This window comes from Cydia fagiglandana, chromosome 24 (assembly GCF_963556715.1).
Source record: "Cydia fagiglandana chromosome 24, ilCydFagi1.1, whole genome shotgun sequence".
Taxonomy (NCBI): Eukaryota; Metazoa; Arthropoda; class Insecta; order Lepidoptera; family Tortricidae; genus Cydia; species Cydia fagiglandana.
In genome coordinates this window covers 7,535,648-7,560,471 of record NC_085955.1, presented here as the reverse complement: position 1 = coordinate 7,560,471, position 24,824 = coordinate 7,535,648, and the positions used below count along the sequence as shown (strand labels likewise).

General features: G+C 36.7%; 2 long non-coding RNA genes across 3 annotated transcripts; both read right to left on the bottom strand.

The window, feature by feature from the left end:
• LOC134676154 (uncharacterized) lies at nt 1-2,873 on the bottom strand. The gene is made up of 2 exons (XR_010099881.1): nt 1,005-2,873; nt 1-970 (listed from the first exon to the last, which is right to left on the bottom strand). It is a non-coding gene; the product is annotated as an uncharacterized LOC134676154 (long non-coding RNA).
• Nucleotides 2,874-4,376: 1,503 nt separating this feature from the next.
• Nucleotides 4,377-23,647, bottom strand: LOC134676454 (uncharacterized). Of its 2 annotated transcripts, XR_010099922.1 has the most exons (5): nt 23,559-23,647; nt 13,987-14,106; nt 10,725-10,820; nt 9,170-9,239; nt 4,377-7,590 (listed from the first exon to the last, which is right to left on the bottom strand). It is a non-coding gene; the product is annotated as an uncharacterized LOC134676454 (long non-coding RNA). The 2 variants fall into 2 exon arrangements; XR_010099921.1 differs by lacking the exon at nt 9,170-9,239.
• Between the last annotated feature and the right edge of the window lie 1,177 nt (nt 23,648-24,824).

Genomic DNA, 24,824 nt, shown 5'->3' with positions numbered 1-24,824 from the left:
TTGTTCAAAATAAAATTTATTAACAAATCTTATATTTAGTTTAGTTGTTTGCAATTTTTAACATGGACCATGAAATGCATTTCGTGACTTCCCAAAGTACGAGTATCTAATGAACTGAAGTACTTAATTGCGACTAAGATAGCATCGTCATTTCATTTAATTTTTCTTATTTTTAATATCAACTTGCAGTTTTGTCTATTAAGCCGGGTCCAGACAGCTGTAACGTGTAATCCATCGTGTAATCACTGAATAAATAACAGTAATAGGTACAGAAAACTCACTCTCTAACAAAACGCGTCTGTTACGATCAGCACAGATATGGTCGCTAGGTGGCGACAGTGCCACGCGCGACTTATGGCTAGCCACCAAAATTGGTGTGGAACGGATGTACTTTTAGCTACCTGTAGCAAAGCGACGAAATCGCGGAGTGAGCCACGCCTGGTGTAATGTAACATGCATGAATACTGCGTGTGGACGGTACTACGAGCATTTCATACTACAGCACTCGTGCCGGATCCATCGCCTGTCGATTCTTAACGTGCGTCCACACGTCGACGGCGCTATATTACACGCAATCTTACATTACACGTTACATCCGTCTGGACCCGGCTTTAGCGAAAACGGACGCATAGAACTTACACACTTATAAAAGTATGACATTTTGAAAGTAGGCTAGAATAAGAACCGTCTTAGGCACAAAGTACGTCGTATAGTTTTGTAACAACTTCGCTGCCTCAAAAAATTAAAGCATTTATTGCACTTAAATGTAGTTAAACCGTAACCGATTTTTAATTGACTGTGTGCCTAGCCTAAGGGCCAGTTGCAGAATCCACACTTGACAGACCGATCAACGGCAGTCGGCCGTGAACTATGAAACCTCTCATACAATAAAATTTAGCGAACGCTTTAACGGTGACAGACAGATTTGTGCAATCGACCCTAAAATAATTTCAATGCTTTGAACACGAAACTCTGAATGCTAAAGCCAAGATAAATGACATCACCATTTATTGGTTCTTAACGTAGGTAACATGTCGATAGTTTTATAACACAACTGTTAGAGTTAGGCCAAGAAAAGTCTGCAGCGATTTCGATAGCCCACGCAGCTATGAAATTATTATAAATAAAACTTGCACTGCGTGGGCTATCAAAATCGCTGCAGACTTTTCTTGGTCTAATTCTATGCAACTTTTTTTTTACTTTATTGAAAAAATATATAAATAGATAAGCAAAACCAAATTATAACTACCTAGATAAGTTTGTGATTTTTTTTTTCGGGCAAGCCTAAATTGAATTATTTATGAATTAGTTCAATTTAATAGCACCTAACTAAATACGTATAATACATTTGTGTAATGCAAATACAAGCAGATATAAATAATATAGGTACCTACCTAATGCAAAATATTTCATTGAATTACAAGTCACTTTGTATGATGAAATGCATTTCAAGTTCTTCACAACGACGCGTCCTAATCCAAATAACATGCATAATGTATTGCCTCTATAATACTTAATTTGTAATAATAACAATTATTATTTACATCTAAATAACTGTCAATTGTATTGTAAATAGTATACAAACTTTTGCACAAAGTAATATAGCAGGCATTCATTTTAACCCTTTCAACGCTAAAAACGTCTTCAGACGTTTAGTATACTCTTATAATAGTCATGGTGGTGTCAAAGTAACTTATTTATAAGTTATCTGTAAGTGACACTTAGCATACTGTATGGCGGTGAAAGGGAAATTACATAAATTTATAATTGCCATTCAATTTTTTTTTGTATAGATTGACAAAAAAGCTTCACATAAATGTTAACAATAATTAACTGTCACACGAGACCAAAGATATTGCTCCATACTTTAGAGTTTCTCGCTAAGCTTAAGATTCCAGATAAGAATCACTCGCTACGCTTGTGATTATCTTTCGCTTACTTGAGACTTAACTAGCATAAAATACCTTTGCTCTCATGTACATAACAGTTTCACGATTTGAAATTTAATGACCAAAACCTATGTAACATTAAAATCTAGTTTGACTTTTTGTTAACTATTTTCGTCACTAGAAAGGCGCATAACCTTCTGTCAGCGGTTCGACTGCTTCAAGCAGTAATTAAAGCATACTAGCGAGAGAAAGAGAGCGTGTCAGGTTAAAGAGGGACACCATGATTCCGCTGTAAAACGTCCGTTTTAGACATTAGACGATGAAAATTCATATTTATGTGCTTCCGCGACTATATACAGATTTAGTGCATAATTGTTTTCCATCGTATTCTCTTAGAAACGTTCGTATTTATCATGCTAATTCTGTCTACCTCAGTACTTTTTGTACCGAGACTGAATGAAATAGCAAGACACGTTCGTAAGTTTCCATGAAAATACGTTGGAAAAAAAACTATGCAGTATTTCAAGTATGCCTCCTTTCTCGTGACTTTGGCCATTCTAAAGGTTTAATTTTGCTTATTTTATTGTGTACCTAAAATGGTATTATTTATTGTGTTTTTTTAATTATCTGCCATAGCTCGCTCATAGTTTATAGTGGTCAAAAATTAAATACAATATAAAATGCTAAAGTTGCTTAGGATAAAACTATAAAATAATTGAAAGGGTGTCACTATCTTGTACACGGGAGAGTTGTCCAGTAGTGGAAAGTCTATTCTGTTAATATTTGTGCGTTTGTTTGTTAGTTTTCTTATATATAATGGGGGCTGTTACAAACAATTCGCGGTATTTCAAATAAAAAAATAATGCAAACACATACCTCACATTCTTTATCTGAAAATACATTGCTTTTTGAGATACCGCTATTCGGCTTAGGAGGACAGTGTATACACTCGTCGAGAGACTCCGAAACAGGCCGAGAACTAGTGTGTAACCTACCAGTGGCGGCGCGTCCATAAAAGCCGATTCCCACCGGCTTGCCTGTTTTCGGACGTTTAAGCAGAGTTGTAAAGGAAATATGTAAGCCAAATTAGCCCCGGCTTGCCAATGCATATGTTTGACGCGTCTTCTCGTCTCGCTCTTCCTTGTCTAGTTTTGCATTGAATCGGAGCGGTACCGGCGGCGAGAGGCTCTTTACGAATGTGTACTTTGTACTGTGTACTTTACTTTACTTTACAGTAGCCGCGCAAATAACATGCATGCATGGTTACCGGTACAATTTGACACTGGGTTACCAGTTTAACCGGTTAGGCCTCATTCGCACGAGCGCTTTTTCAACGCGCGTTTGAATGACACAAATGGATATTAGTGTATTTATTCACACGATGGCGGTGGCGCTTTTTGGAAGCGTTGTTAGATTTTCGACTTTAAGCGTTGGTAGTTAAATCGAATTTAGCGTGCGGGCGACTTCAAGCGCTATTTTAACTCGCGTTGAAAAAGCGCTAGTGCGGAAGAGGTAGAGGGGCATAATCCCGGTTTAATGGCAAAGTGGCAAAATGCTAGTGGCGCTTATTATGATTATGTTAATTCTCGACATTCTTACTAGATGGCGTTGCGCCACCTCCAACTTAATGATAATATTATATTTGTTGTTGCTTGCTTGTCTCTGCAATAACATTGACATTTTCTGCTAATCTGTGAAGCAGTTATTAATCTACTTAAACTATTTTTTCTACTTGCATTGTATTGCTTGACTACGTTGAAAGCAGTATTGCTACACGTTTATTCTCATAGCATGGCTTTATAATTTATATAACTAGCAAATATATACTTTATAGTAATACCTTAGAGCAGCGGTCAGCAACCTTTTAGCAGCCAAGGGCCAAATAGTAGTTAACGGAGGTGACGCGGGCCGTACTTTGTTAATATTTATGACTTTATGACACATGGTCGTTTGTCACTATTACATACAAAATAGCCAAGGCGGCACTCGGGCCGCAAGTGACAGGTTCACGAGCCTCATGCGGCCCGCGGGCCGCAGGTTGCCGACCGCTGCCTTAGAGCACCTAGTAACTGGAAACGTCATGGCTGTCATTTTCAGTACAAAACTGTATTGCTATTTCTACATGATTTGTACGTAACGCACAAATAGCCATGTCAGTCTATACAAAAGTTTGCACAATTGTGCAAGGTTTACGGCAGAGGGGTAAGCTATTAAAGGCGACTCCAGTTGTTAAATGCTCCAAGAGTAATACATATGTATTGTAATGTACTCCATTCCTGAGGGTTTGTGGTCTGAGGTAGTGTAAAAGTGTGCATGTGACGGGGTAGTTCATTCAATATAGTTAATTTAGATGTATTCAGTTTAGTTATTTAACCTCTAGCCGCCCCTAGACCTATAAAAAGGTCTACTGTTCCATTCTAATTTGAACTTTATGTTGACAAAATAAAATTTCATTTTGCTTGGCAAGGTTTGAAGTATGGGCGGCTATAAAAATATTTTAAAAAATGAGATATAATCTAGTTTTGTATGCATATTTTATTTCTTTTGGTTTTCATTTAGTTGTAACAGTTTTTAAGACAACGTCTGTGGAACTCAATGATTTTTCAATTAAGCCATAACTTTATTGCACGAAAAATAAAAGCAAAAATAGCGTAGTTATAAGCCTATAGGCATTATCCGCCAATAGATGACGATTCGAAAAAAAAGCATGAGCTTATAACGATTTTTTTTTTATATTTTAGTTACTGATGAAAATCTTTGGCGACGAATGGCTATAGAAAATTTGGTTAAAAATTTACTAAAATTCATTAAAACCTTCTTATACTCACTAGGTCTTACACAAAACCGAAAGGCCACGAAAATTATACACATTTTTTCTTATTATGCAAACAATATCTACGAAAGTAGTTAACTCTGTCTGTCTGTCTGTGCCTCTTGACGCTTATATCTCTGAACTACATGTACAATTTGCAAAGTTTCCAAAAAGTTGGAAATGATGTCGTGAAATTCAGGAAAAGTTCGATTCCCGTATGTAAGAAGGTTTCGATATTTTTCCCGTGTTGAAATTTCGCAATTTTTGATTTATGTATACTTTATTGCACATACAATAATAGGTATAAATTGTGGGCTTAATTACTTAAGGTTGAAGCATTCTCTACCAGTCAACCACTGGGCCGAAAAGAGACGTTTGTTGGTTTTTTTGGAAACTTCCCAACGGCACATCAGTACGCTGAACCGATTTATATGAAATTATTATAAATACTAGAGTTAGACCAAGAAAAGTCTGCAGCGATTTTGACTGCCCACGCAGTGCAAGTGTTATTTTAAACGAACAAACTTCTGTGAAATATACACATTACGTATAAATAACACTTGCACTGCGTGGGCTATCGAAATCGCTGCAGACTTGGTTTAACTATACCTAATTTCTTCGCAAACGAAGTCACGGAGCTATTGTGTATAATTTTCGTAGTCTGGACATTTTCTATACTACACATGTATAATTTCATTTTCAACTAAAGTATTCATCCTTACGTGTCTTATCATGTAAACAAACGTGACGTCAAAGTGTCATTCCAACAATACGATTCATAGAGAATCTATACAGTATGTGTCTGACCATGGGGCTTTAATTCCAGGGCTTGATTTTACTCGCTAAACTGAGCTACTTTTAATATGGGACCAACCCTAAACACGGGGAAATTTTTTTGGCTTTTCCAGAGAAAACGTCGACATCTGATCAGCCAAAATGTATGAAAATGTAACAAAAATTCGGGATTTCGGGGTTGGTGCCATAATAAAAGTAGCTCATTTTAGCGAGTAGAATCGAGCCCTGGATTTAAAGCCCGATGGTCAGTAACACCCTGTATATCGTAATGTCAGATGTTTTTGAGGTGATCCGTTCGTTACTGCGATTATTGATGAAAATCTTATTAGAAATTATATTTTTCATTGGTTATTGGGTTGATTTCAATATTTTGTAAGTTTCTTTAAGTATACAATAACATTTTAAGTAATAATCATTACTAATAATCAGAGTTCGGACAATTTATCGCAATAATAAATACCGGGTGTGGCCTGTAATATGAGCAAAAAATTAAACTGTAGGCTGTACTCCTCATACTGACTAACATTTGTTCAGCGACTTTCAAAAATAACTTGTGGTTTGATTTTTAATACACTTTCACACTTTCGCAACCGGGCAAAAAACGGCGCACTACCCCAGAAACCGGTCGTCTATATCCGCGTACAAAACAACCCGCTGGGCGGGTTGTCCGGCATCTGAGCAAACATTACGAGTACCTACCAGGCGGGTTCTCGGTAGTCAAAGTGTTAAAGTTTATTCTAAGACGCAATGTATTGCAAATTTTGTTTTGTTTAAGGCGTGACAAGCAACGTCAATCATAATGATATGGCGTGGCGATGGCGAGTCTAGGCGAGCGAGCGAGCGAAAAATAGGGAGTCTAAATAATTCAAAATTTTTAAAAGTTGTAGAACAAAAGTGTCACCGTTTGAGGAGTACAATTTATGTTTTAATTATTTGCTCATGTTACAGGCCACACCCGGTATAGTATGGAACATGATACAATTTTGATCTGCATGTTTTGAGTATAGTCTGGAAATTTTTTATAAAGATACTGTGTAAAGCCTAACAAGTTCCTTTTTAGCCCTCGCCACGTTGCGGATTTTCGATGGAACTAATTTATTTTAATGGCAATTATTTTGTTTGACATCCGACATTGAAAGTCATTGAATGTCACCGATGTAAACAAATCGAAAATGATTGTAAATATTTCAGGATAATAATAGATTTTGCAATCAAAATGCCCAAAAAAATTCACACCGATGCTAAACAAATAATTTTAAATACATTAAAATACTTGCGACAGAAAAAGGATACGGGATTCAGTAGCATTCCATTAAACAATGTTGTGAAATTATTTGTTGACATGACGGGTACTGATTTTCATAGTGAGTTTGTAATAAACTGGTTAGTTTTGTACTAAATATGAATATTAATTATTAAATTATTATTTTTCTCATTTAAGGCGTCTTTAGTGCTATAATCAAAAATATTTATAATAAGAATGAGCCATTACCACCACGAGTGACTGAATCTGGTAAATATATATACGGAGGTCGAATATTTAGAATCAAATTATGGCGGATAGGTAAATTATTCATACTTAATTATCAACTAAACATGCTCTTTCGATTGGGTTTCGATTGGGAAACATACTTCTACAACTCACATGTACATAATTGTATACCTCACTCGCTCTTGCACGATGCCAATACACACTGTCCCGACTATTCATGACGTACACGTATTGTTGCTATATGTAAGCTGTTTGTAGCGACATTATATCAGGGCTAAAAAAGAACTTGTCAGGCTATACATAATATGAGTTTTTAATAAATCTTGTCCTATTTTGAGATATAAATGATTCTTGATGGTTTTACGATGATTTGTCCGATCACTGCTAGTAATATTTTCAAACAACATTTTCATTTTACTCTTGATTGGAAAAATTCATTAAATATTCGCTATAGGCAGGATATCGTCATACAAACCGGAACTATGTATAAAATTGCACTGTATAGATATAATTGACGCTCAAACGAAGTAGTAGAACGGATACAGGTAGCGCCACCATCTGCTTTTCGATGTTTCTTCTCCCTCTGACTCTTCTGTTTGTTCCTGTGGGAGAGAGAAAGGTATAGCAAATGAAATTAAATTAAATTTTAAAAACAGAAATTAATTAACTACATTAGGTAAAATTTTAACGGATTATATCGAGTATAATAAATTAAAAATACATTTATCATACTCGGTATGCCTAATCACTTTAGATAAATGAATTAGTTATTTACGATACAAGTGCGAAAAGTAGGAAAAACGTAACGAGCGGTGATAAATTAAAACACGACCGAAGGGAGTGTTTTAAATCGACAGGAGTTGCGAAATACCTATTCGCACGTGTACCGTACAACGTTTCACAGTAAATATAGCCCTTTAAACTTTTGACATACGCACGGAAAGTGCTGTTTCCCACACTAGTGCGGGAATGTAGGACCATATGTACTGTAATAACTATTTACCTATATGTCGCGGTAACCGAAGACACATTATAGTCGGCAGCAGAAGTTGCTAAGCGGGCGAGGTGTTCAAAATGAGATCGACACTTTATTGTTAAGAGAATAAGAGCGTGTCAAGGTAATTTTGAACACCTCGCCCGCTTAGTAACTTTTGCTGCTGACTGTACTTACTTATGTATGGTAAAGTATTACAGAGAAATTTTTAACTAAATAAATGTTCTAATTAGACAAGAGTAAACTGCAGTGATATTAGTAAGTATAGTTTGTAGGTTTCTAATAGAGCCCGACGGCTAATCCTATTGTCTATTGTTAAGTAAATAGAAATAGCTACTTAGATGCCAACATACTCGTACTAAAACGATGAGTTTCCTACTAAGGGGTCATCCATTAATTACGTCACACGAATTTCTAGGTTTTTTGACCCCCCCCCCCCTTTGTCACACTTGGTCACATTTGGCAAACCCCTCCCCCCCTAGTGTAACGTCACATTTTTTCTACGAAATCGCCAAATCGAATTAAGTAAGTACCTAAGTATTATTAATATTTTATCAAAATATTTATGACGATGTAATTTTTGTAATTTTATAACGCAAAACTGCTTAGGAAAGAAAATTAAACGAATAAAAACGATTATCGTTTTAAAAACTTGTTATTTAAATGTACAGCGAATAAAATAATTTAAATAAATTTTCGGTTACTGATGAAGTTAAAGTGACGTCACAAAGTTTGTGTCTCCCCCCTCCCCCATGTCACAATATGTCACATTTTCTTGACCCCCTCCCTCCCCCTAAACGTGTGATGTAATTAATGGATGAGCCCTAATCTGTTTATATGACCAAAGAGAATATGAAATAGAGAGTTACTGTCATGGTAAATTATGTAACTACAGTACATTTACTGCCATCTTTCGACAGACGATTAAAACTGTTAGAACATCTACTCGAGAGGAGGCTGAAGGTTATGGCGCGCCCTCGCTCGTAAAGATTGCACCATACTTTTAACCTATAGTCGAGTAGACGGCGTTAATATTAATATATAATAAGTTAACACATCAGTGAAATAATAAGAATCAAAGTCAAATGATGTTCTAACAGTTTTGCAGACCAAGTTGGTGCAGACTTTGGCGGAAAACTATATTAATTTAAATCAGCTACTCAAAAATAAAACTAATGCATGCGCACCTTGTTATATTGCATATGTTAGCTGTTAGAATATGGGGAAGTCATGCACGTAATGAAATTTCCGAATGCCCTGAAACAACCTCCAGGATATTACCTAATGCTCATTATTTATTCATAAACATAAAGAAATAGGCAAACATAATAAAAACGTAACTATTTAAGTACAAAAAAAAACCTACAGATAAAAAGTTTGGCCCAGATCGCCGTCAACGGGCAAGGTCCCCAGAAGCCTGGCCGTATTTCCTTGCTGTATGGCGATACTAATACGCTGGGCGAAATAGTGGCCAGCCCACTGGTCACCAGAAGCCTCTATTAGGTGCGCCGACAAGTCTTTGTACAGTCGACGCGCACTTGGCCACCACGGCCCCAAAGTTTCGACACCAAACGCCGCAAATATGTAGCCGCTTCCCAGAGCGACTTATTTGCGGCGCTTGAGGCAAGCCTCAATGTATGGTATGTGTGTGTGGGCGAAAGCGCCCGAGCAGCATGTACTTAATGTATGTGAATTCGTGTTTCTTTCTAAAACTTCTTATCTATTTTTTGATATTTCGTCGGGTGACAAGCAAAAGTCACTAACTAACACCATCGAAATTATTGGACAATGAACCGTGTTACAAGTGTAATAAAGTGCATTGTTACTTTAATTTTTTGATAGTATGTACTTAGTGACTTTTGCTTGTCACCCGACGATTTCCTATAAAGGGGCCCACTGATTAACAGTCCGCCGGACGGTATCGGCCTGTCAGTCGTTCGGAACTGTCAAAATTTTGTTCCAACTGACAGGCCATTACCGTCTGGCGGACTGTTAATCAGTGGGCCCCTTTATTGATCAATTTATTGTATTTAATTAGAAGTGATTAATGAAAGTTATATGTATGTATACCTATAGTATACCTGTAAATAGACTTTTCCCTTTATTCATAAACGCGCTACAAGCCTCAATTAGCTAATAATCGTTTGTCCTTATCTGCCATTTTGACTTATGCATTTGTAGAAAAGGGATAAATAGTTATTTGTTGTACAAGGGGGCAAAGTTGTTGTTTAACCGCTGATGCTAATATTGATACCCGAGCAAGCGAAAGATTCCAAAATTGAACCACGAGCGTAGTGAGCGGTTCGAAAAACGGAATCTTGAGCGTTGCGAGGGTTTCAAAGCACGAGGGTTAAACAAAATTTGCCCCCGAGTGAAACACAAAATTTTTCACCACTCCAACCTAAAGCAAATGTTAAATGTAAAATATCTACCTTGTCAATAAACTTTTACATTCAAATATCAACAAAATCAAACCAAATCAAATCCAAATGAATGTTATTAAATATTTATCATCCAAGATCATCATTTAAACGTCAATTCTACCAGCAAACATAAGAAAACAACTCAAAAATGGCATTTGATTACTTTGCCTCACATGTGAATAAAATGCAACTTTGCTATCAGTTTTTGAAGTGCAAAGTAAGCCTTACCGAGCTGGTGTGGTGAAAACATAGTTTAACTAAAACAGGCCCGTAAAGTTTTATGAATAAGGGGGTTAGTGTTTACGAGGGTTATCCGTACCTCCTTCGCCGGTTCGCTCTCGGCAGCCTCTTGTGACTCTGACTCTTTACTCGACTCGTCCGATTCGACTTTTTCCGTTACTTTGGGTTCCTCATCCTTTTTACATACAAATATTATGTCAAAAAACTTATTCGTATGTATAGCCTCTGCGTACAAGTTATTGAAAACTGTAAAATCTATGTGACCCATTTAGGAGATAAATAAATAAGGTGTACTCGGCCAATTACGAAAGGAAACATACGAAAAAAGTGGCGCATAATTCCGGAAAGCGGCACTTATCACGACGGAATATAAGCGATTTTCGGGATTACCTGATTTCCGAAATTACGTAATATAATTCAATTAAATAATAGGGGTAAATCTTACACATTAAGTTTACCTAGTCCCTGCAGTAAGCTTGATAAGGCTTGTGCTGTATGGTTACTGTATAATAGATATAATAATAATAATAACTCCACGGCCGACTTCGGCCACGGCGACTGCTGTCAACTCCGTTGCTGTCGCTGGTGTGCTCGCAAGTGGCTGATGTAGCCGATCTTGTTAGTAAAAGTTCGCGAACATTGCGGGCATGTGAGCACACCGTTAACATACCTAGTTATACGGTATTGCCGCAGGTGGTCTGGCTTTTATTCTATCGCGCTTGGCGTCAAGCTCTAAGCGCCGCCGAGATTCATAATAGATATAGATAAATACTTAATACAGTGTGTTTTCTGTAACAGGAGCAATATATTAAACTGTAGGCTGTACTCCTCAAACTGACCAACATTTGTTCAGCAACTTTTGAAAATAACTCATGGTTCGATTTTTATTACACTTTTAAGTTTATTCTAACACGCAATGTATTGCAAATTTTGTTATGTTAAAAGCGTGACAAGTAACGTCAAACACACTGATGTCAGCGTACATTGAAGGCAATATTTATTTTGTATGAAAAAGAGGAAGTCTAAAGGATTCATATTTTTTTAAAGTTGCTGAACAAATGTTGGTCAGTTTGAGGAGTACAACCTTTAGCCCTCGGAGTGCCTCAAGGTTCAATTCTTGGTCCCTTCCTGTTCTTGGTATACATTAATGACTTACCAAAAGTTGTGCAAGATAGACATGATATAGTGTTATTTGCAGATGACACTTCCCTTATATTTAAAGTGGACAGAAAGGAAAATAGCTTCGAGAGCATTAATGACGCGCTATCTACCATTGTAAACTGGTTTACGGCAAACAATTTGCTTTTGAACGCCAAGAAAACCAAATGCATCAAGTTTACGCTACCTAACGTCAAGCAGGTAAATAACAGCAAGATTAAAATAAAAGGTGATACGCTGGAATTTGAGGACCGAACTGTTTTCCTGGGAGTCACTCTAGACTCCAAACTGCAATGGCATGCACATATAGGCACTCTAGCCGGAAAACTTAGTTCAGCAGCCTATGCAGTGAGGAGAATCAAACAGCTGACAAACGTAGAGACGGCCAGGCTGGTATACTTTAGTTACTTCCATAGTGTTATGTCTTATGGAATTCTGTTGTGGGGAAAAGCGGCAGATATTCAGACAATATTTGTGCTGCAAAAACGAGCTGTACGTTCCATCTATGGACTGGGCGCTCGAGTATCCCTAAGAGAGAAATTCAAAGAAGTTAACATTCTTACCGTTGCATCTCAATACATACTAGAGAATATTATGTATGTTCGGAAAAACATCCACGAATTCAAGGTTAACAGTGATATCCATAACTATAACACTAGAAACAAACATAAACTTGCTGTGCCCGCCCACCGCCTCCGTAAGGTTAGTACGTCTTTCGTCGGGAACTGTACACGTTTTTATAACAAAGTCCCCACTGATGTAGTGGATTTACCACTTCATAAATTTAAGTCGCACATTAAGCACTCCTTGTTACGTAAGGCGTACTACACTGTAAATGATTTTATAAACGATAGAGATGCTTTTAAGCCGGTAGCTTGATTTCATTAGTATAATAAGAATTAAATAAATATTGTTTTTTTTTACATTGTGAATTAAATATGCTAGTGTTGACACAGTAGAATTGACACATGAGACAATGATGTTCTCGCTTGATTATATTGTTTAATTTAATTTTAGTTTTGGACACTTGGAGACCTTATACATCTCTAAGTACATATTTATTTATTTGATTTTTATTTTTGATTGTACATACTTACCTATATTTTTAATGTTTCTGACACTTAGAGACCTTTACATCTCTAAGTCAACTTAGGCTAGTAATTATGTGAAGCTATATTACTGTCTTTTTATGTAACATATGAGCACAAAATGCCGTGTCTTACAGCTACATGTTATTACTATTTTAATATTAATATAGGCCGGTAGCTTGAACATGTCATGCTCGCTTAAAAGTCTTTGCTTACGGTGGCGTTGTTGATCGGGTCGCCACTTTCCCGAATGAAGGTTGAGGGAGGCGATGGCTGAGATACGCGTCATACTCGTGAACGGGTGCTGTTTGTGGAGACTGGTCTGTTAAGCTAACACGAGCTTATTATACTTAGTAACTTTTATTAATTAATTACAGTGAGACGCCTCATTCTGTTCTCGTATGTTTCTTTTCTTTTAATGAATGTATTAATTATACAGGATATTGACTCTTGGAGACCTTATACATCTCTAAGGATAACTTGATAAACTATATAATCTTATAGTTCTGACACCTAGAGACATTTACACCTCTAAATATTATAGATTTTTTTTGTGTGTGTTTTTTTATCTGTATTTTGTATGTAATTCGACATTAAGAGACCATATACATCTCTTAGTAATTGTAATACGTTAGATTGAATTGTTAGTTTTATTTTATAAAATTGTTGATGTTATTATTTTTGCTTTTATGTAAATTCAATGTTGACGTGTAAAAGTGCCCTTGTGGCCTATTTGCTGAATAAATGTTGATGTTGATGTTGATGTTGATGTTTAGTTTAATTTATTGCTCCTGTTGCAGGAAGCAGCCTGTATACGTAGAAAAAATCCACAACTCAGTAACAAAGATCTGTGATAAATATACAAATAAATATCCCTACCAGGATTCGAACACAGGACAAAATTTACGCTGTGCCTTGTACGGTGTATATACAGTGTTAATATGTACTTTCCAAAATACAGTTTTAAAAAAACTTGCTAAACTTAACTTAGCGCAACATTCATTCGATAAAAAATCTACGTATTTTAGTTATTTATATTGTTATACATTCGGGGAAAAACAAATGATCACACAAACATAACAACACAAAACTTACCTTATCACTGGACTTGATTTTCTCAGTAACTTTGACTGTGTCGCCCGTTCTCGCCTGTTCTGGTGCGACGTCCTTCGCTGTCACCTTGTCAATCAATTTGTCACCAACATCGGAGTTTGTCTGAAAAAATATAATGGCAGTTGATAAATATACACGTTGTATAAGTTTTATTGACGTAAATTTCATTTCTGTAGGCCAAGCATAGGATTGGCGCGACAGTATCTCGCCGAGAGATAGACTACCCGTCTTTTTCTGTAGTTAGTTTTTTTAGCATTAGAAATAAGGTAAACAATCTTGATGTGTCTTTTAATTGAAAAACACACTTTAAAATTAAGTTACGGCAAATATGTAACAATTATGAATCTAATACGATAATTTATATTCTTCTGCTTTCATAAGTAATAGTTTATTATTTTTAAAAAGCGTTTTTCAATTAAAAGACATGTCATGATCGCTTACCTTCTTGTAAGTTCTTTATAATGCTAAAAAAAAACGAACTATGACTGTATTAATTAAAGAAGGATGGGTAGATCTCGAGGCGAGATACTGTCGCGGTAATCATGTGCTAGCCCAGCTGATACAATTTTTATCGCCGAACGTACTTTTATTTCAAGAGTTAACTACATCGACACAGGCTACTTTCCTACTAGTCCAATCGGCTTCTTTTTCAGAACTGTCAAAACGATTTGCTAATATGGAATGAGTATAGTGACGTCACGGTCAACTCACCTACTTTTTATATTTCAATCCGATTTATTAAATAGAAATTGTGTTTAAAAATAATTGCTATGAATGTTTTTCTAATAATTATATGGTGCTTTATTTCGTACAAGGTGTGAAATAATTTATTTTAAGTAGAGGAAACACCCCTATTCTAATAAACCGAAACACAATGAGGTTATTTTATTTTATCATAGAGTTCATAGGAACTGTTGTTGCTGTTGTGTGTTGTGTTGTTGTTGTATTTGTGTTCAGTTTGTGTGGGGTGGAGTTCCTATGACCACCTCCGGTGTCCATCATAAGATCAGCTCGATGGTATAGTTCGTTTTCTTTAGCATTAGAAAGAAGGTAACCAATCTTGACGTGTCTTTTTATTAAAACATATTGAAAAACGCTTTAAAAAATTACCTATTCATAAACGTTTACTAAAGTTGACAAGCCGATAATAATCGTTTGTCCCTTTCCATCATACCAATACGTCGGAAAGGGACAAACGATTATTATCGGCTTGTCAACTTTAGTAAACGTTTATGAATAAGGGGGTTAGGCCCACTTGCACCATTCCACCAACCCGGGGTTAATCGGTTAAACCTGGAGTTACCATGGTTACCAGTACAATTTGACATTAAGTTAATGGTTTAACTGCTTAACCACGGGTTAGTGGAATGGTGCAAGTGGCACTTATGAAAGCAAAAGAATGTAATAGATCGTATATGATTTATGGTTAAATAAATAGATGATGATGATTAAATGATGTAAATATGAAATACTGTAATTGACATGTAAAACTATGTTTTATAAAGGAATAAATTCTAATATATTTGCTGCGATTTCGTTTTCGATGGTGATTTTTAATAAAAAGACATGTCAAGATCGCTTACCTTCATTCTAACGCTAATAAACGAACCATAGATACCGTAAACTCAGGTAACTATAGTCCTATACTACAACTATGGTCCAGTTATTAACGTTTGATTCTTAACGGGACTTTATGATTTGTATCCGTTACATTTATTTTGGAGCTTTGATATACTAATGCTATTTCTTTTGTTTTGTTTTTATTTCCGTTAATTTCAAGGGTGCATTCCTGAGCTTAAATCAAGCAACTTTCTCAAAGACACCGATATTCTAATTAACTCCATTTCGGAGATAATCAATATTTTATTTTTTTCCTATAAGGCCTCTACAAGCGTGTACACTTGCCTTAGGGCCGGTTTACATATTGATAAGTGTTTAGAATGAGTTCATACATTTGCTACTAAACTTAAGTACAATCTCGGTCGATCGATGTTCGAAATGACATTGATATGTCACAGATTTCAATTGTTTGGTTGTGTTAAATGTAATGCCCGTCTTACAACAACGCTACATGCTACATTTAATTACTTTTTAAACTTAATTTTTAAAATTAAACAGCAAAAAATTTTTTTTTTTAAATTAACTATGCCATTTAGTTCTCTTAAACGTACTTAACCATACCCCGAAGTTAACGGAATTCAATAAAAACACGGTGTATATACTCAACATAATTTGAGAAAATCTTATGTAGGTTTACTCTGCACAGACGAAAACAACGTAATTAATAATGATCTCAGTCCGCTTATTTATTGCAACACTAACTAGGTACATACGTAATTACGTAAACAAAGAGAATTTGAAATAGAGGAATATTGTCAAAGTAAATTATGGAGTCCGTACATTTAATTAAGTAAATATTCTTTATTGCACCAATAATTATACATTTTACATACATGTAAAACTACAAAATAGTTATTTACGATACAAGTGCGAAAAAGAGGAAATTCGAAACGAGTGGCGATAAATTAAAACACGACCGAAGGGAGTGTTTTAAATCGACACGAGTTGCGAATTACCTATTCGCAAGTGTATCGTACAACGTTTTACAGTACATATGGCCCTTTAAACTTTTGAAATCGCACGAAAAGTGCTATTTTACGCACTAGTGCGGGAAAATAGGACCATATGTACAGTCAGCAGCAGAAGTCGCTATACACTCCAGGTGCTCAAAGAGAGGTAAACGTTTAAACTGTCAAAAAGTTGTTGACTGTCATGGTAGTATTTACTTGTGAGCGCTCAATTCATTAATTTCTACACTTACAACAAGTCATTGATACCTTAGCTGTCAAAAAACCAATGGTATCTAAGCGGTCAACGTGCCAAATATATCTGAACAATATGGAAAAATAAACTTTAAAACATACAAGTATGGTCGAATATTGAATGAAAGATAGCCATGCTAATTTCAGGTAAAGCGTTTTGACAATCATCGAAAGCAGTACAGTCTTGTCATCACATACATCTATCTCACGTTTTGCCCTTCAACCATTTGACAGGAGCCTTTCGGTCAACTTACTGCAAACTATTTCTTTTAACAGAATCGTCAAGACGAATGACACATAGCAAAAGCTAACTGAAGCCGAATTTAGAGCCAATTGTCAAGGCACGTCGTGGTCTCAGTAACAGGCGTTTGCTTTTCAAAGCAAAGACCGCGGGTTCAAATCTCAGTCGTACGCACCTAGAGATTACAGCTTTTTGTTTTTTTTTTTGGGTTTCATTTCTATTATTAATTTGTGTCTTCTGGTTTTATGTTAATTTCGCATTAGTTTATATAATTTTTGAAGATAATGTCACATGTAGCGTATGTACGACTTTCTATCAGGACGTTGTAGGTTTGAACCCGCAGTGGACGTTACTTAGATTACTCCTGTGCGGAATGCCATTTGATATTTACTACTAAAAAATCACGTTTGTTGTATGGGAGCCCCAATTAAATCTTTATTTTATTCTGTTTTTAGTATTTCTTGTTACTTATAATAGCGGCAACAGAAATACATCATTTGTGAAAATTTCAACTGTCTAGCTATCACGGTTCCTGAGATACAGCCTGGTCACAGACGGACGGACGGACGGACGGATGGATGGACAGACGGACGGACAGCAGAGTCTTAGTAATAGGGTCCCGTTTTACCCTTTGGGTACGGAACCCTAAAAATGCTGGTCTCTTCGAAAACTGACTAAATTAAATTAAAGGATATGAAAACAATGCATTTTATTAATTTCAGACATCATGTTATTCATGTTTCATAGTAACATTTATTGTTTAAGACCTACACAATCGATATCTAAATAGAAATAGTCTTAGTTTTATTTTTCAAAACGTTCGGGGTTCGATTCCCGAGCTGAGTACACATTTTTTTTAATGTATGTATGCAGTTTTTCGTGTTACTAAAATCGATGACATGATTCCTAAGAAGAGATCGGTGTATATCTTATAGTATCAGATTTTCCCATACTGGCCGATCTAAATGGGCCACCCTGTATAGTATATTTTACTACAATAAGTGGGCTAAATAAATATATTAACATAGGTATATAATATGATCAACGGTTTGGAAGAACAGCCGCATATGACAGTTAAAATAAAAAAAACCGATCATTCTAGTAGAACCTACTTATTTATTGTATAAGTTTGACACTTAATGATAAAATACTTCTTTAAGAAAGGAGGTGTCAAGTCGTAGTGCTAGAGTATTTATTTTAAAGTTAAACAGATAAAATTTTGATGCTTAGTTACCATTAAAATAACAACTGCTTAGCAACTGGTGGCACCCTGGCTGCTGACGTACGTGATTGGCAGTGCGTATAGGTATTAATGACAGCAGCTTGAATTTGATTGCTTAGTTACCACTGACTTTTTAACCGTTATTGTCATTGTGATTAAATAAGGGTGTATGTGTTAAAGAAAAACTCCGAAGTTAAGGTATTTGTGACGAACTGAAAGCCTACATGAAAATGACATCTTAGATGTCCTTATTTTTGTGACGATTGAAGTGTATATGTTTTCTTGGACACCTTGCCCGCTCAGGTATATCTGCTGCTGACTGTACTGTAAACTTATTTTTCATTGATATGTGTTAAATGACAAAAAGTATTGCCATCTATAGTTCGTTTTTATTAGCATTAGAAAGAACTCCACAGAAGCAAGCGTGCAGTTTTTATCAGGCTCTTTAATTGTTAATAATTATTGAATTATCTAATGTAGCATGGTCAATACATATAATTTACTTCAAATTATTACCGCTAAAAGTGCCGGATTTGGAACCACAAGCTTACTTCTGCGAAGTTCTTTCTAATGCTAAAAAAAACGAACTATAGTCGGGGAAAGGCCAAAGATATTTGTGTCTAAAACTACTGTGACCTCAGCAGGCGTCTCGACAGAGACACCGCACCGTTGACAAAGGGAATGCAAATCGGTTATTTTTTGTATGGAAATAATCGGTTTTTAACCGAAACCGCGGTTATTTCCATACGAAAAATAACCGATTTGCATTCCTTACAGACATAATAGTTCGCATGATTAACCGTAAGTCCCCGCATTCTTGTACAAGTACAAATTAAATTCGAGTTTTGAACTCTGAGCGCCTCTTGCACCATCCTACTAACCCGGGGTTCAGCGGTTAAACCGTTAACCCACTGTGAAATTGTACTGACAACCATGATAACTCCAGGTTTAACCGGTTAACCCCGGGTTAGTGAATGGTGCAAGTGGCCCTTATAGAAATAAAAGACAGTTCCAAATTCAAAAGCGCAAAAATTGACTTGGGTTTTTTGAGGTTTGATAGGTGTTGAATAGCTTGAATGCAGCCAACCTAGCACCAAAGACAATAGATAGTATAGGTAGAGGGCTATTGCCAAAGTAAATTTTGTAGTCACGGTACATTTACTGCCATCTATCGATAAACGATTAAAACTTAAAATAAAATTGAAAATGTATAAATTAATCAAAATATGTTTACGGATAAATGATTTTTAATTTTTATTGTTCCATACTGACCCATGTTCATTCACTGATATGTGTTAAAAATCAAACGGTGTCGTCAACGCCATCTAGCCGAGCATAGGCCAAAGGTGTGTGCGCCATCTATCCGAGAATGGTTTTTTCCTTAGACTTTATTCATCTTATCCGAAGATACATGTCTTTGCTAGCACTAATCCGCTCCGTCGTTTTGTTTATTTCGACACCCTCTTTTGGGAGGGTGTGAGGAGTCTCTCAGCATTCCTGCTTCGGAGACTGTCTTCTATTAGACCCCCCATTCTCGTGGGGATCATCCGTCGTCATTGTGCGGACGACTGGGCACGGGTCAGCTTTATCGCTACCGGCCGTTACCTCCCACTGGCTTTGTTACCATTTGAGCGGAGCCAGGTTTAGGGGCCGCAGTGGAAGCGACTGACAGCATCAGCTGACGTGTGCATCGTATATAAAAAAAATTTTGACTCTCCGAGGTCATGATTCTACGTCGACACATCGTTAGCGAGTTCTATCTCGGAGGTGGCGCCATCTCTTGACGAGTTTGGGTACTACACTTATACAATTTTACTGTTTGAATTTGGACCAAAAAGGATAGTATAGAGGGGTCCTGTCATAGTAAATTTTGTAATCACAGTAAATTTACTGTCATCTATCGACACACGACTAAAACTCAAAATGAAAACGTATTAAATTATCAAGGAAATGTATATATATGGATAAATGATTTTATTATTTTTATATCATTTTGATCCATGTTCATTCACTGATATCTATGTGTTAAAATTGATAAATATGAAACGGTGTCGTCACGCCATCTAGCCGAGCATATGCCAAAGGTGCGGCATCTATCCGAGAATGACTTTTTCTTGATGTCCGACGTTTTTTTCCTTAGACTTTATTCATCTTATATGAAGTTACATATGTCTTTGATTTGGACCATAGTTGTAAGTTGCGGACTAAAGTAAAAGTACCTGAATTTGTGTCGTATAGCTTCGGTCTGGGCAAACGTATGGCGCTGTTTACTGTCAATCCGAACAATAAGATCCTAAAGCACTGGACAGCCGTGCACCTGGACCAAAATGGAAAATAATATGTAGGTATTAGGGATGTACCGACTAGTCACCGACTAGTCGGGATAGCCGACTATCCGGCCTCATTTGTAGTCGGCGATTAGTCGGCAAAAATGGCCGATTAGTCGGCACTTGTCACTTGTAACAGAAAAACGGGGCAAAAATAAATAAACTGCAAATATTTACCATAAGCTTTTCACCTACATTATTCACCCAAAGTCCTATCTAGGGTGCTTATAGGGACAGATTACGTGGTCAGCATTCCCCGCGCTATACGGAATGCCCACCGCGCGGCTTGCTCCTTAGTTGTCCCCCGGCTGTGTACTAAGTAAGTACTAATTAAGTATTCCTGATTATCATTTATATAATATAACTCCCAGATAGTTAATTCGTATAGTGCTTACGAAAACTGTTGTTAAAGTATTGACCGTGTGGTTGCTTTCTCATATCCGATTGACCGGTTATCGTATGAAACCCATACCCTGATGATGGCCTTAGTAGCGATAGAATGTGATGAATAGCGTGACGAAAGGGGTAAAACGGTTGTTTTTAAGTGCATTTGAACCGAACTTGGACAAACTAATGATCTGGCCGATTAGCCGACCGACTAATCGGCTATCCGAGCGCCGATTAGTCGGCTAGTCGGCCAAATCAATAGTCGGTACATCACTATAGTTCGTTTTTTTTTTAGCATTAGAAATAAGGTAAACAATCTTGATGTGTCTTTTAATTAAAAAACACATTTTAAAAATAAATTAAGTCAAATATGTAACAATTATGAATCTAATACGGTCATTTATATTCTTCTGCTTTCATAAGTAATAGTTTCCGATTTTTAAAAAGCGTTTTTCAATTAAAAGACATGTCAAGATCGCTTACCTTCTTGCAAGTTCTTTCTAATGCTAAAAAAAACGAACTTTAGTAGGTCTCATTTAACAAAGGATCTATTCATAGCTTCCGACGCGCGGGAGACGCTAGGTTGGGCTGGCCCTAAAGGTTAAACCTGGTTCATACGAGGGTTGCACTGAAAATGTCGGGAATAGAGAAAACTGTCGCATCTAGACAGTCAATCTTTATTTTAATGCATACTTAAACTCAAACTGACCACGCATATAAATTTTCTTTTGAAAGTAATCATTCTGTAATGCACACGGCTCATAATCCCAAAGTCCTTTTTGTATGGCGATTTTGGGGCCTTAGTGGTTTTGTATGAAATTCGTGGAGTAGCCAACGGAATTGAAGTTTTTTTTACATATATATGTATATAAAAGATTTTTTTACTGTTGTCATATGAATATTTAGGAATGTCGAAATCTGCCGACATGCAACTTTTTTGGCAGTCTTTTTAATTAACAGCACAAATGCGATTTTAATTTTTGACGTCGCTTTGGAATGACATGCTTCTTTAAGATCACCCATGGGATAAAATGAAAGTGACTTTCATATTTAATTTTAACTGCAAACGAGCGTACGATGAACTCTAGTTCATAAAAAAATAAGAGAAGCCCTTTGTAACTTTTATTTGTTCGCTGAGGGCATATTGAAAACCGTTTAAAAATATGATCCGAAAAATCACTTGGTCAAAAATTCAAATAATGTTCGACATACAATTTTCAAATTGCCAGTAATTCTTAAATACAAATGACAACCAAATGGAATATACCTTAAAAGTTTTATAAAGAGTTACATTTTTATAAATTATATGCCTCTTTCTATTATGTTATTTCTAAGTGTCCCATTCCCGAATATTTCAGTGCGACCCTCGTACTAACTTAATAGGGAATATTACGCAAACTCTGCGTAGAGGGCGTCACTAGGCCAATCACATGGCCTACCGTGAAACACGACAGTCGGAAGTTCGGTCTGCTTCTCTATCATTCTTGCCTTCGATCGATAGAGAGGGAGATAAAGAAATTTCGATTTTCGCGTTTCGCGGTAGGCCACCTGTAAACCGTCTTGATGCATCAATGTAATAGTGAAAACTTGTCAAAAAACTGTTTAAGGTACTCTGTGGTTTACTATAGTTCGTTTTTTTAGCATTAGAAAAAAGGTAAACAATCTTGACGTCCCTTTTTATTGAAAAACACTATTCAAAAATAAGTCAAGGCAAAATATGTAACAATTATGAATCATTATACGATTATTTATATTCTTTTGCTTTCATAAGTAATAGTTACTGATTTTTAAAAAGCGTTTTTCGATTAAAAGACACGTCAAGATTGCTTACCTTCTTTCTAATGCTAAAAAAATGAACTCTAAACAAATTAGTGCTGCACTCTGGCGGCAGAACATTGCAGTAATACTCCCTATTAAGCTGGCCATACACACTAGGGTTTTACCTGTACAGTTCAACTGCGCAGTTAAAACGGAGCGCCTGTGGCATTCGACTGTGCAGTTTTCTACGACTGCACAGTTGACCTGTGCAAATATGAAAATACATATTTTTTACCCGTGCGCTCTTGAACTCAGGTAAAACTGAGCGTGTGTGGCGTTCGCCTGCGCAGGTCTCAGTTGATCGCGGAGATTGTAGTCCGCAAATACTCGTAGATTGCGATTGCATAAAAATGTCTCATAAGACATCCGTATGACCTTCCAGTAGCAAGGAATCGCAATGGTACTGTTAATTTCTCATTTGGAGTTATAGCGGTTCTCATAATAGTGTCCTGCTTTTTAATATAGAGTTTATTTAACATCCTTAGACAGTATAAGAACAAATTATATTATTTCAGTTTATTCTTAGATAGATTCAGTAATATTCAGGATATATTTTTAATTCCTTTCAAAGTGCTCCGTCAACATCAAGCACAGCTGACGACGGTGCCATGGCTACACAACTGAGAGTTTGTGCAGGTTTACCGCTGCCGTGTGTGTTACCTGTGCAGTTTAACTGCACAGGTAAAACTGCGCAGGCATACCCTAGTGTGTATGGCCAGCTTTAAGGAGTTGTATACCTGATGTCTGTCCTGTGTGTGTGCGTCTGTCTGCGTGCTCTGGTCCCGCGGCGCGTACAACTCGTCCAGAGTAGGGCCGTGCTTCGATGACTGTGCACACAAAATGTAAAAATGTAATAATAGTACTAGGTACAGAAGACTCACTCGCTAACAAAACGATCAGCACAGATTTGGCCGCTAGGTGGCGACAGCGCCACGCGCGGCTTATGGCTAGCCACCAAAATTGCCACCTACCTGTAGCAAAGCGACGAAATCGCGGAGTGAGCCACGCCTAACAATAGCGAACGATGTGTCGCGTGACGTGTGCATAGGGATGTTGACTGTATTTAATAATATATGTATTACGATACAAGTGGAGCGCTGGTGGCCTAGCGGTAAGAGCGTGCAACTTTCAATCTGGAGGTCGCGGGTTCGAACCCTGGCTCGTACCAATGAGTTTTTCGAAACTTATGTACGAAATATCATTTGATATTTGCCAGTCGCTTTTCAGTGAAGGAAAACATCGTGAGGAAACCGGACTAATCCTAGTTTACCCTCTGGGTTGGAACTTGGAAGGTCAGATGACAGTCCTTTCGTAAAAAATAGTATCACGCCAATTCTCGGGATTAGTTGTCAAGCGGACCCCAGGCTGCCATGAGCCGTGGTAACATGCCGGAACAACACGAGGAAGAATAAAAAGTAATATCACAGGACCACAGAGACATAAGTAAGGATAGAGCGCTAACTCCATACATTTTCTTACCAAACTTGACGCTAGATGTCGACCACGAAAGTAACACGCGTTTCGGCAAGAAAACTGATGTATGTTATACTGTGTTCATCGTTATTTGCGTTATTTGACATCTGTCACTCACAACAGCAATACAACGTAAAATGTCTTGCACATCGAAATCACAAAGGAAAACAAATGCACTGCGAACGTTTACGTTCTACGTCTTTTTTTTTTATTTTAGGGTTGGCCGGACACCACCTTTATGAATCGGTAGTAGTCTAAGTAAATCGATATGAATTTTTCATTTTTCTTTTAATAAAAGTAAGGAAAAGGTGGATAATTAACTGTAAATATGGATATATTTATCGTCACCTAACAGACAACAAATTTGACACAGAAATAACATAAATAAACTTTAAAATAGATCCCCAGTTAGTTTAGATTTTGACGATGGGTGCGACCTACTCGGTCGGTGTATTAAATGCATTTACCTTGCGGGAAAACCATATAATTCTAGCTTTATTTAAATCTCTAATAAAAATTAATTATACGTC